Genomic DNA, 12,346 nt, shown 5'->3' with positions numbered 1-12,346 from the left:
TCTTTTTAACAGTCTTGTTACCTTGTTCCTGGTGCTCTTTATGAACATTCTTGTTGCCTCGTTCCTGGTGCTCTTTATGAACAGTCTTGTTGCCTTGTTCCTGGTGCTCTTTATGAACAGTCTTGTTACCTTGTTCCTGGTGCTCTTTATGAACATTCTTGTTGCCTTGTTCCTGGTGCTCTTTATGAACAGTCTTGTTGCCTTGTTCCTGGTGCTCTTATGAACAGTCTTGTTGCCTCGTTCCTGGTGCTCTTTATGAACATTCTTGTTGCCTTGTTCCTGGTGCTCTTTATGAACAGTCTTGTTGCCTTGTTCCTGGTGCTCTTATGAACAGTCTTGTTGCCTCGTTCCTGGTGCTCTTTATGAACATTCTTGTTGCCTTGTTCCTGGTGCTCTTTATGAACAGTCTTGTTACCTTGTTCCTGGTGCTCTTTATGAACATTCTTGTTGCCTCGTTCCTGGTGCTCTTTATGAACATTCTTGTTGCCTTGTTCCTGGTGCTCTTTATGAACAGTCTTGTTACCTTGTTCCTGGTGCTCTTTATGAACATTCTTGTTGCCTCGTTCCTGGTGCTCTTTATGAACATTCTTGTTGCCTCGTTCCTGGTGCTCTTTATGAACAGTCTTGTTGCCTTGTTCCTGGTGCTCTTTATGAACAGTCTTGTTACCTTGTTCCTGGTGCTCTTTATGAACATTCTTGTTGCCTTGTTCCTGGTGCTCTTTATGAACATTCTTGTTGCCTTGTTCCTGGTGCTCTTTTTAACAGTCTTGTTGCATTGTTCCTGATGCTCTTTATGAACAGTCTTGTTGCCTTGTTCCTGGTGCTCTTTATGAACAGTCTTGTTACCTTGTTCCTGGTGCTCTTATGAACATTCTTGTTGCCTTGTTCCTGGTGCTCTTTATGAACAGTCTTGTTGCCTCGTTCCTGGTGCTCTTTATGAACAGTCTTGTTGCCTTGTTCCTGGTGCTCTTTATGAACAGTCTTGTTGCCTCGTTCCTGGTGCTCTTTATGAACAGTCTTGTTGCCTCGTTCCTGGTGCTCTTTATGAACAGTCTTGTTGCCTCGTTCCTGGTGCTCTTTATGAACAGTCTTGTTGCCTCGTTCCTGGTGCTCTTTATGAACATTCTTGTTGCCTTGTTCCTGGTGCTCTTTTTAACAGTCTTGTTACCTTGTTCCTGGTGCTCTTTATGAACAGTCTTGTTGCCTTGTTCCTGGTGCTCTTTATGAACATTCTTGTTGCCTTGTTCCTGGTGCTCTTTATGAACAGTCTTGTTGCCTTGTTCCTGGTGCTCTTTATGAACAGTCTTGTTACCTTGTTCCTGGTGCTCTTATGAACATTCTTGTTGCCTTGTTCCTGGTGCTCTTTATGAACATTCTTGTTGCCTTGTTCCTGGTGCTCTTTATGAACAGTCTTGTTGCCTTGTTCCTGGTGCTCTTTTTAACAGTCTTGTTACCTTGTTCCTGGTGCTCTTATGAACATTCTTGTTGCCTTGTTCCTGGTGCTCTTTATGAACACTCTTGTTGCCTTGTTCCTGGTGCTCTTTATGAACATTCTTGTTGCCTTGTTCCTGGTGCTCTTTATGAACAGTCTTGTTGCCTCGTTCCTGGTGCTCTTTATGAACAGTCTTGTTGCCTTGTTCCTGGTGCTCTTTATGAACATTCTTGTTGCCTTGTTCCTGGTGCTCTTTATGAACAGTCTTGTTGCCTTGTTCCTGGTGCTCTTTATGAACAGTCTTGTTACCTTGTTCCTGGTGCTCTTTATGAACATTCTTGTTGCCTTGTTCCTGGTGCTCTTATGAACATTCTTGTTGCCTTGTTCCTGGTGCTCTTATGAACATTCTTGTTGCCTTGTTCCTGGTGCTCTTATGAACATTCTTGTTGCCTTGTTCCTGGTGCTCTTTATGAACATTCTTGTTGCCTTGTTCCTGGTGCTCTTATGAACATTCTTGTTGCCTTGTTCCTGGTGCTCTTATGAACAGTCTTGTTGCCTTGTTCCTGGTGCTCTTTATGAACATTCTTGTTGCCTCGTTCCTGGTGCTCTTTTTAACAGTCTTGTTGCCTTGTTCCTGGTGCTCTTATGAACATTCTTGTTGCCTTGTTCCTGGTGCTCTTTATGAACATTCTTGTTGCCTTGTTCCTGGTGCTCTTTATGAACATTCTTGTTGCCTTGTTCCTGGTGCTCTTTATGAACAGTCTTGTTGCCTTGTTCCTGGTGCTCTTATGAACATTCTTGTTGCCTTGTTCCTGGTGCTCTTTATGAACATTCTTGTTGCCTTGTTCCTGGTGCTCTTTATGAACATTCTTGTTGCCTTGTTCCTGGTGCTCTTTATGAACATTCTTGTTGCCTTGTTCCTGGTGCTCTTTATGAACAGTCTTGTTACCTTGTTCCTGGTGCTCTTTATGAACATTCTTGTTGCCTTGTTCCTGGTGCTCTTATGAACATTCTTGTTGCCTTGTTCCTGGTGCTCTTATGAACATTCTTGTTGCCTTGTTCCTGGTGCTCTTATGAACATTCTTGTTGCCTTGTTCCTGGTGCTCTTTATGAACATTCTTGTTGCCTTGTTCCTGGTGCTCTTATGAACATTCTTGTTGCCTTGTTCCTGGTGCTCTTATGAACAGTCTTGTTGCCTTGTTCCTGGTGCTCTTTATGAACATTCTTGTTGCCTCGTTCCTGGTGCTCTTTTTAACAGTCTTGTTGCCTTGTTCCTGGTGCTCTTTATGAACATTCTTGTTGCCTCGTTCCTGGTGCTCTTTTTAACAGTCTTGTTGCCTTGTTCCTGGTGCTCTTTATGAACATTCTTGTTGCCTCGTTCCTGGTGCTCTTTTTAACAGTCTTGTTGCCTTGTTCCTGGTGCTCTTTATGAACATTCTTGTTGCCTCGTTCCTGGTGCTCTTTTTAACAGTCTTGTTGCCTTGTTCCTGGTGCTCTTTTTAACAGTCTTGTTGCCTTGTTCCTGGTGCTCTTTATGAACATTCTTGTTGCCTCGTTCCTGGTGCTCTTTTTAACAGTCTTGTTGCCTTGTTCCTGGTGCTCTTTTTAACAGTCTTGTTACCTTGTTCCTGGTGCTCTTTATGAACATTCTTGTTGCCTTGTTCCTGGTGCTCTTTTTAACAGTCTTGTTGCCTTGTTCCTGGTGCTCTTTATGAACAGTCTTGTTGCCTTGTTCCTGGTGCTCTTTATGAACAGTCTTGTTACCTTGTTCCTGGTGCTCTTATGAACATTCTTGTTGCCTTGTTCCTGGTGCTCTTTATGAACAGTCTTGTTGCCTCGTTCCTGGTGCTCTTTATGAACAGTCTTGTTACCTTGTTCCTGGTGCTCTTTATGAACATTCTTGTTGCCTTGTTCCTGGTGCTCTTTTTAACAGTCTTGTTGCCTTGTTCCTGGTGCTCTTTATGAACATTCTTGTTGCCTTGTTCCTGGTGCTCTTTATGAACATTCTTGTTGCCTTGTTCCTGGTGCTCTTTATGAACATTCTTGTTGCCTTGTTCCTGGTGCTCTTTATGAACAGTCTTGTTGCCTTGTTCCTGGTGCTCTTTATGAACATTCTTGTTGCCTTGTTCCTGGTGCTCTTTATGAACATTCTTGTTGCCTCGTTCCTGGTGCTCTTTTTAACAGTCTTGTTGCCTTGTTCCTGGTGCTCTTTATGAACAGTCATGTCCCTCCTCTCTGATACTCTCAATATTTTATACTTCGTAATCATATTTTCATTTTTTTCTCTTTGCTTCCACCACTGTGTGTGTGTGTGTGTGTGTGTGTGTGTGTGTGAGTGATCAACAAGGCTGTTGGTGCTTACGAGTATTGAGCTCTTAACTCTTTGGTCCTCCATCTTAACCTTCGTTCAACTTGTTTAGTTCTACTCTTTTGTGTTGTTACACATGAGAGCCTAGGTGTGGAGTGTAACACTTCCTACCTGGTAGTTACTGTGTTCCCCTTCATCACTACCCTCCCGCTGAGGCAGTTATTTCCTTTGTCCCTAAAGGCTCATTTATGTATTCAAACTCCATTTGTCCCTTACGTTTCCTGTCATTCTCTCTCTTCCTGGCCCGTATTCCTGACCACTTTTTACGTTGTGTATTTTATCCTGTTACCTATTATAATTTCTTATCTATAATTAAAGTAGCTGGGTGTCCTCTCTTCTGTCACTAATTTATTGTAATATATAAAACTCCTAATGAATCTGAGACACTAATTCCAATTTGATTTCATTGCCACCCAATTTGGGAAGCAATTGTATTTCAGTATCCCATCTACAGTGTCTCTTGTTCTTCCTACTCATGGCATTAGGAAGCCCCGCTGTACATGTATACATCTGTAATATTTGCTGATACTTCCTGGGATCATATCTCTCGCGGCCCCAACCGAAACCTTCCTTTCGTAGTTGAAAGGAATTTTTAGACGTCTAAGAACTGGTTAGCAAGACACAGGAAAGTAAATATTAGTATATATTGAAATATTTCATCTTATGTGTTTATGAAACGCGGAAAAAATCAGCGATCCTCTCCGAGTGCAAAGCGTCAGTCAAGCATCAGTTGTACTCCAGTGATGGGACTATAACACCTCCCTGAGTGGTATTTCCAGTGCCCTTGTTTTCATAACTCACATTTCTCAACTCTGTAATATCCGCTTTGTCGTATGTCCTAGAATTTTGCTTTGTATTCTATTCTTTTTTTTAAGGTGACGATACAATAATACAGCTACATATTGTTGTGTTCTAGCATATGTGACAAGAAATATTAAGTATTTCGCCTTCTATTAAATTTTTTTTATTAAATGTAGCTGTGAAAACACAATATGCAAAGGAAGCTTTTGTTGGGACGAGGAAGAGTAAACTTGGAGTATGTTCGGAGGGTCAGGATCACCTTTCATCCATATCCCCTCCGCAGTCCGGTCCCAGAGCAGACCTCCCGCTGGAGGATCTGACCAACCAGTCTGTTGGTGCTACCCTCGCTAAGTCCAGCGTAAAGGCCACCGTCCGGATGATCGAGCACTGGTTTGAGAAACTTGTTCAGTTCCTTCTTGAAGACAGCCGGGGGATGGGGCTCTGTTGGTAATGTACCTCTTATGTAAGGAAGGAGGCCGCTGACAAGTCTTGATCTCTTGTTGGGATTAGGAACCCAGGATAACCCAGTAATGTCAGTGTGGCTTTTTTCCCAAGAATGCGAACCACGACAGTTATATATTCCCGGTCAGGTAACAGGGAAGATTTTCCTAAGTTATTAGCCGGTTCGTCAAATTATTTAATTTATTTAGGTCAGATTATCATCTATTAATACTGTCATGCAAGCGAGAAACCTCTTGGATGGAGAATTGAAATAAAGTAAGATGTAGTTGAATGGTTCAGATAACCGACAAGTTGATAAATTAGACACATGTGCAACACTTGGGTGTCTTTAATGAGGAAACGTTTCGCCACACAGTGGCTTCATCAGTCCATACAAAGAAGAACGGTTCTCTGAACCATTTATCTACATTACTGTCAAACACAGCAACATCTTGGGATCTTAATACAAGGAATTCTTCACTTGCCTAACCTTTAGGCATGACATACTTCTACATTTGCATTTGTCAAATGTGATACCACCTACGACTGCTGCACCTCACCTGCCTACAGTATATAAGCCACTTCATGACTCGCGAGTTAGAACCCGCAATCAGAGAGTCATAAAACTCCAGACTACATAATATTCATCCAACTTGGTATATTTATACACCATAGAAAGTTAGAATAAGCACCACTGTGGCCACAAATGCAATTTTTCACAGACTAATCTTCCGCTAGCGTAGACGAACTCTAGCTCAAGTCCCCTCAAAGCCATCATGATGGTCTGAAATTTTATGAATCGCGGGTTCTAACCCCACGCGTGGTATGGTTTGTTTGCAATCGTGTCATTACGATTTTGTGAGTCATGATGACTGCTTTGAGGGGACTTGAGCTAGAGTTCGTCACGGCCACGCCAGCGGGAGATTCGTCTGTAAAAATTTCGTGTATAAACATATCTAGTTGGATGAATATTATGTAGCCAGCTGGTCCATTTGTAGACAGCCTGTACTGTCTGCACAGACAGCCCATGCTGTCTGCCAGCTTAGTTCATATTTCGCGTCATGCTGGTGCTGCCACCTATAGGCCTTGCCACTTCAGTATGCCCAGACTTGCCTCGCTCTCACTCACACTGCGGCCTAGCAGCAAGACACAAGGCCTCTCCAGCTCTCTCTCGTGGGATGGCCCTGCCCAGGCCATGGGCACAACACAAGCCTGTGTACCCACCACGACATTGACAATAAAGTAAGAAGCCTCCGAAGAAGAAGTATATCATTTACTACCCGCTACCAGAATACCAAACAAACCCATTATAAATGGTGACAGCGGTGCTCGCAGCAGTTGTGTTTGCCTGGAGAGAGGGAGGAAGAGGTATGAAGTCATCTTCACTTCATCACACTACACAAGAAGCATCCGTCTCTCAACGAGTTATCCTGATGTCGTGTCTGCACTTTTGAGCATCCAGACACAGGTACAAGCAGGATCCAGCCGAAATTTGCCGAATTTCTTCGAGAATTGTAAGTGGCGTCACAGTGACCCCACGCTACAGTGACTCCACGCTAGCGTCCCACGCTGTTTCTCAAGTCACGTGTTCAGCGGCACTTGTATGCTGCTGTTGTTGTTCAGCTCAGCACAGCTGTTTCAGCAAGCCAGAGGTGAGTTTTGTGGTGATTTCTGCGTCCAGTGTGAGCTTCTCCACGTGTTTGTGGGTGGGGGAGGAGAGGAGAGGAAGTGGCTGTTCCTCACCTTGCCCATGCTCGCCCTACTCACGCTCACCCGTCTACCATACATCACTCACCACTGCCCACTCCCTCTGCTGTGTTTTCTGCTGTTTTCCATGTGAATTCATTGCCAGAGCTGTGTATACGAGTGCCCGAGGCCACTCGAAGCTACGTGGATCAGCATGGCATGTAGATCACAACGCCACATGGGTGTGGGCGATGTCACGTGGATCTACCAGCCACGTGAGTTACCAGATGTCCCAGGCCACATGCTGTATTCTGCTGCCTGCATCACATTGACGTCACCTCACGATGTCTGCCTGACGTCACCTCGAGATGTCTGCTGACGTCACCTCAGTGCTGCTGACATCACCTCGAGATGTCTGCTGACGTCACCTCGCGACATCACGCCTGACATCACATGATGTCACATCGAGTGTTTCTAGTAATTATTTTAATATTGTCGAGAAGATTGAGAGAAATATATGTTGTGTGTTAATTAATTCCTCTCAGTCAGTGTTCTCACATGTTGTACGGCTGTGTGTTTTTAAAGTTTCCGTGTGTCCAGTGAGGTCTGAGCCAGCCAGACCTGAGTAGCCCCACTGTGCTAAGTCACCCGTGTGACCAGTGTGTTCGACAGCTGATTACTCAGCCCTGAGCGTATGAGCCCTCTTGTACAGAAAGCTTTTATGCTCGTCGCTCGTGTTGTTCTGCAGAATCGTACCTGCTACGATTCCCATCGAGATTTGTTTCACTTCACCTCCAGACTGTCAGAGTGCAGTTATATGTAGAGAAACAAGTCTGGGGACGCTTAGACTAACCTCTGCTATAACTCCAACTGTCGAGAGATGATACTCGCCAAGCCGCAGTCAGCCCTGTCAGCAGGCGCTGTGTCAGCCTCGTGTCACAAGCTTCAGTGAGCAGCCTGCACAAAGACGATGTCACTTTGACTGCTAGCTCTCTCACTGCAGTCTGGTGTATGATGTTACGACTCCCAGATGTTTTGCCCAGTCGTCTCTGCCACGACTCGCTCCACAACTCGCTCCACGCTCGCCGGCAGTGACAGCCCAGCGACAGTACCAGTCGAGAAGTGTCCTCCTGAGTCGCTTGCCAGAAGTCCTGCCCAGTTGCCGAGTTTTGTCGACGCCTCACTCGAGGGCACCAGCATGTTGTGCCCCAGGTTGAGTGAAACCTGCAGCGACTCTTACGATGACTGCTTTACCGTTCCAGAGGAGACCGTAACCTGTTACGTCACAGCTCAGCCGCAGCAATGTCTCCTGTGCTGCAGTATCTGTCCAGACGCAGGAAGGCGTGCAGTGATGCCCTTCGACGCTCATTGCCTTTGACCACGATGTTTAGCACACCCCACATGTTTTTTCTTCCCTCCCTGTAGGAAGTTTTTTTTCCATGTCCATATGTATATATATGTTTTTATTTTGTGTTCTGTGCCCTGTTCCTACGAGAGAGAGACCGAGTTCCTTTTACCACCAGTATTGTCGCGTCGGGACGACGTGCGGTAGGTGGCCGAGCGTATGTAGACAGCCTGTACTGTCTGCACAGACAGCCCATGCTGTCTGCCAGCTTAGTTCATATTTCGCGTCATGCTGGTGCTGCCACCTATAGGCCTTGCCACTTCAGTATGCCCAGACTTGCCTCGCTCTCACTCACACTGCGGCCTAGCAGCAAGACACAAGGCCTCTCCAGCTCTCGTGGGATGGCCCTGCCCGGGCCATGGGCACAACACAAGCCTGTGTACCCACCACGACACTGACAATAAAGTAAGAAGCCTCCGAAGAAGTATATCATTTACTACCCGCTACCAGAATACCAAACAAACCCATTATACATTGGCTAACGAGCCGGTCTTCAGTTTTATGACTCTCTGATCGCGGGCTCTAACACCACCCGTGGTATGCTTTATAAGCCACTTCGCACATATGCTGTATTCTTTTCAGGATTGATGGACTGATTACATCGACTCAAGGCTGAGGGATTGATTACCTCAAACTCCTGTTCTTCACCACTCTCTGTATGGACTGATGAAGCCAGTGTAGCGAAACGTTTCCTCATTTAGGAAATTTTAAAAGAAGGATAATGTCATGTAAAGATTTAGTGTTGTTTCTAGGTTATTTGTACAGATGAAAAACAGTGTTGGAGCGTGCACGGTCCTCGACCAGTCCTCACGGTAGATCAGGACCTGATCAACAAGGCTGTTACTGTTGGCCGCACGCAATCCAACGTACGTACCACAACCTGGTTGATCGGGAACTGACTTTAGATATCCGTCCAGTTTCTTCTTGAAGACAGCCAGGGGTCTGAAGGTAATCCCCCTAACACGTGATGGGAGGCTGTTGAACAGAATTGGGCCCCTGGCACTTACTGTGTTTTCTGGTGTGCAAGAAAACTTGACCATAACGCGTTCCCAGCAGTTACGTGTTTGACGGAACTTTTATGTGCAGTAAAGGTTCTCTGCACATTATCTAGGTCTGCAATTTCACGTTCTTTCAGTTGAGATGGTAATGTACAGCAGTATTCCAGCCTAAAGAGAACAAGTGATTTAAAAAGGATCATCATTGGCTTGGCATCCCATGTTTTGAACATTCTCATTATCCATCCTATCATTTTCTTCGCTGATGTGTTAGTGGCACTGTTGTGATCTTTGAAAGTGAGATCCTCAGATATTACCACTTACAGGTCTTTCAAATTACTTTTCCACTCTATTGTATGATTAGAGTTTGCAGTATACTCAGTTCTAGTTATTATTTCGTTCAACTTTCCATAACGGAGTAGTTGGAATTTGTCTTCATTGAACATCATATTGTTTACCGTTGCCCACTGGAAAACTTTATTTCTTCGAGGTTAACCGCGTCCTCAGTAGATGACAGTCTCATGCAGATTCTAGTATCATCTGCAAAGGATGACACAGTGCTATGGTTTACATCTATGTCTATGTCTGATATAAGGATGACGAACATGATAGGGGCGAGTACTGTGTATTGTGCAACAGAACTTTTCACTATGGCAGCTTCCGATTTAACTCTGTTTACCACTACTCTTTATGTTTGATTGGTTAGAAAGTTGAAGATCTATCTGCCCACTTTGCCAGTTATAGCACGCTCTTTGGGGGTGACACCATAGAGCCTCTAAAGAAGGTGACACTAATGCCCAAAACAGTGTTACACCAACATGAGAGAAGAATCTTTCGTTTCTATATAGCCTATTATATATTAACAAAGTACAAATAAGCCTATATAGGGAAAATCATTGATTTTGATGATGAGATAGATGATTTTGCAGGATTGAAGGCAAGGAAACGCAAGATCAGATTCACCGAGATGTTACCTGTACTCAAGGTCAAATCTGAATTAGTGTTTCTCTGATATTGCAACTTTTTTCTTTATTTTTCAAGTTTTTTTTTTTTTGTTTTGGCATTGTTGAAGATGAATAAATATAGGATCTGTTGCCTATACCCAAAGTGGTATTTGAGTTTGTTTCCTCAATATTACTACGATTATTTAGTTTATCCTTAATAAAGTTGAGATGTATTTTCCTGTTCGGTTTATGGCCCTTAAACGTTCTCATTGCTAAACATTAGTCACTGGTCATGAAGTAGTGACATAACTGGAGCTTATCCCCCCATCCCCCCGCCCTTGAATCTCATGGGGGTGACACCAAAGATTCCGCTTTGGGTGACTCCAACTCTAGCGACGCCTCTGGCTATTACACCATGATCGCACTTGTCAAAGGTTTTTGCAAAATCTGTGTATACTACATCTGCATTTTGTTTGTCTTCCAGTGTATCCTAGACCATATCACATTGATCCAGTAATTGCGAGAGGCAGAAGCGACCCGCTCTGAATCCAAGTTGTTGTGGATTGTGCAATTTTTGGGAATCCATTTGTTTACAATCATGTTCCTTAGTACTCTTTCAAAAGATTTTTATGATATCGTACGTTAGAGCTATTGGTCTCTAGTTCTTAGCTAATGCTTTGCTGCCACCTTTATGGAGTGGGGCTATATCTGTTGTTTTTAGTGTCTGTGGGATTTCACCCGTGTCTATGCTCCTCCATAGCATACTTAAGGCACGCAAAAGGAGTTTCGTGCAGTTCTTAATGAACACAGAGTTGCTCGAATCTGGAGCTGAGTGCATGGGCATGTTGTCAATGGCATTCTCAAAGTCCAGTGCAGTTAGGGTTATGTCAGAAATTTGGAATACATTGACGGAGTTTTGAGGCTCATTCATGAAAAAATCATGGAGATTTCAGTATCTCACTCATTTCTTTGTTGTCATCTGTGTAAGTCCCATCTTGTCTGAGCAGCGGCCCGATACTAGATGATGTTTTTACCTTTTTTTTTTTTTTGCATATGAAAAGAAATATTTCGAATTAACTTCAATTTCACTAATCTCTTTTAGCTCCTTTGTCTCCTGGACCCTCTATGAATCCGTTAACTTAGCTCGACACTTTTCACTTCCCTCCCCTCAAGGAAGGTTCCTTGATGCTGGTGATGGGCTCTTAATCTAGGGAATTGGATCTGTGCTCCAGTTCCCTGAATTAAGCCTGAATACCTCTCACATCCCCCCACAGGCGCTGTATAATTCCACGGGTTTAGCGCTTCCCCCTTGATTACAATAATTTCCACTTCCCTGGTCAGCGCTTCCTTCCATGTATCAGATAATCTAGCTTTCTTAAGGAGCTCAGTGATTCTTCGTCGTCTTCTGTAGAAGGCACATCTTTCTTCCTACAGTTTACTTCTCTTCTTTTTTCTTAGGGAAATAAACCTCAAACATACTTCAGCAGCCAGGAAGTTGATCCTTTCAAGGCACTGGTTTGGATAAATGTTATTTAAGATATCTTCCCAACAAGTTTCATGTAAGGCATGATTCACCTGATCCCAGTTGATGTTCTTGTTGTTGAAGCTGAATGTGGTGAAGACAGCTTCAAAGCTGCGTACAATTTGTTGGTCAGGACCCCTGTGCATGTAAGTCTGATCTTCGATTAAATTGTGATCGGAATTAGTCGTTTTGATATTGCTATACTTCTTACCAGGTCCTCATTATTTGTGAATGAGGTCAAGTGTATTTTCCAGTCTTGTTGGCTCCACTATCTGCTGGCTAACCTGGAGTCTACCTGGAGGGTATTCCGGGGATCAACGCTCCCGCGGCCCGGTCCATGACCAGGCCTCCCGGTGGATCAGGGCCTGGTCAACCAGGCTGTTACTGCTGGCCGCACTTAGTCCAACGTACGAAACACAGCCCGGCTGATCCGGCACCAACTTTAAGTATCAGGGTATGTTTCTTGCAGAGATTTAGCAGCTCAGGTGTGTGTGACTTTTCATCTACGCTGCCACCAGGGATTGTTTCTGCTATAACATTATTTGCAACAGTCTTCCATTTTGTTTGCCTCAGATTGAAATCAAGCAGCAAGATGTTTGGGGATGGGGCTGTTTCTTGAACTGTTGGGAAGTTGCAGCTGGTGGCTTATATACAACCACAATGACTAGGTTTGGGTTCTCGATCATTATTGCTATAACTTCAGCTACATCATTTGTGGTGTTTAGCATCTCTGTGCAGATAAACGACTCTTT

Source organism: Cherax quadricarinatus, chromosome 9, assembly GCF_038502225.1.
Source record: "Cherax quadricarinatus isolate ZL_2023a chromosome 9, ASM3850222v1, whole genome shotgun sequence".
NCBI lineage: Eukaryota > Metazoa > Arthropoda > Malacostraca > Decapoda > Parastacidae > Cherax > Cherax quadricarinatus.
Note: the sequence above shows the minus strand (reverse complement) of the source record.